General features: G+C 43.2%; 1 non-coding gene across 1 annotated transcript; it reads right to left on the bottom strand.

Moving 5' to 3' along the window:
* Positions 1 to 665: 665 nt before the first annotated feature.
* On the bottom strand, positions 666 to 772 carry LOC148209619 (small nucleolar RNA R71). The gene has a single exon (XR_015793375.1). It is a non-coding gene; the product is annotated as a small nucleolar RNA R71 (small nucleolar RNA).
* Between the last annotated feature and the right edge of the window lie 261 nt (positions 773 to 1,033).

The following is a 1,033-nucleotide window of genomic DNA, read 5'->3' as shown; positions in this document are numbered from 1 at the left end:
TATCTCACAAGGGTAAGTTAAAGTGCATGAGTACAAGATCTTTTCTTCTACCCCTTGACCCTGAGATTGAGCGGACCCTTCGAAAAACTCGAAAGGAGCAAAGACTTCGAAAACAACTAGAAAATCAAAAAGAGAGAGAAGGTGAAATCAGTCCTGAAAGTGAGGTAGAGAGTACGAGCACATCAATGGCAGATATTCCACCTCGTGATCCAGTTGATCCACCTGCTGTTAACGGTAATATGAGGGATCATGCAAGAAATGATGAATTCAACTATATCCAGATGGCGGACAACAGAGACGTGGCAATGCGAGAATATGCCGCCACGGCTTTTCAGAACTTTGATTCAGGGATAGTCAACCCTATTCCAGCCCACGCAAACTTTGAGCTTAAACCAATGATGTTCCAAATGTTGCAGACAATTGGACATTTTGGAGGGCAGGAACATGAGGATCCACATGATCATCTGAAATCATTCATTCAAATTGCAAATGCATTTCGATTACCTGGTATAACAGACGATGCTCTTCAACTAACACTTTTTCCATTTTCTTTGAAGGACCAAGCTAGAGCATGGCTCAATGCATTTCCACTGGGATCCATCACCACATGGGGGTCGTTAGTGGAGAAGTTCTTAACAAAATTCTTCCCACCTACTCGCCACGCTGATATCAGAGAGGAGATCATCTCCTTTAGACAGTATGATCGTGAACCTGTTCATGAGGCGTGGGAAAGATTTAAAGAACTAATCAGGAAATGTCCGAACCATGGCTTGCCGGCATGCATCCAGATAGAACATTTCTTTAGAGGTTTAGATCATCCTACTAAGATGATGTTAAACAATGCTGCCAACGGAGCCTTTACAAAGAAGACATTCAACGAGATAGTCGACATCCTAAATGACTTAGCTTCACACAACGAACTATGGTGTTCGCAAAGATCTAGGGCAGCACCAAAGAAGCAAGATCCAGCTGGAGTTTTGGCTCTGGACATTGCGACCTCGATGCAAAAAGAGATGGTTACAATGAACCAGAG

This window comes from Momordica charantia (genome assembly GCF_013281855.1).
Source record: "Momordica charantia cultivar OHB3-1 chromosome 8 unlocalized genomic scaffold, Mcharantia_2.0 BLBB01000008.1, whole genome shotgun sequence".
NCBI classification, from domain to species: Eukaryota; Viridiplantae; Streptophyta; class Magnoliopsida; order Cucurbitales; family Cucurbitaceae; genus Momordica; species Momordica charantia.
This window is presented reverse-complemented; position numbering and strand designations above follow the sequence as displayed.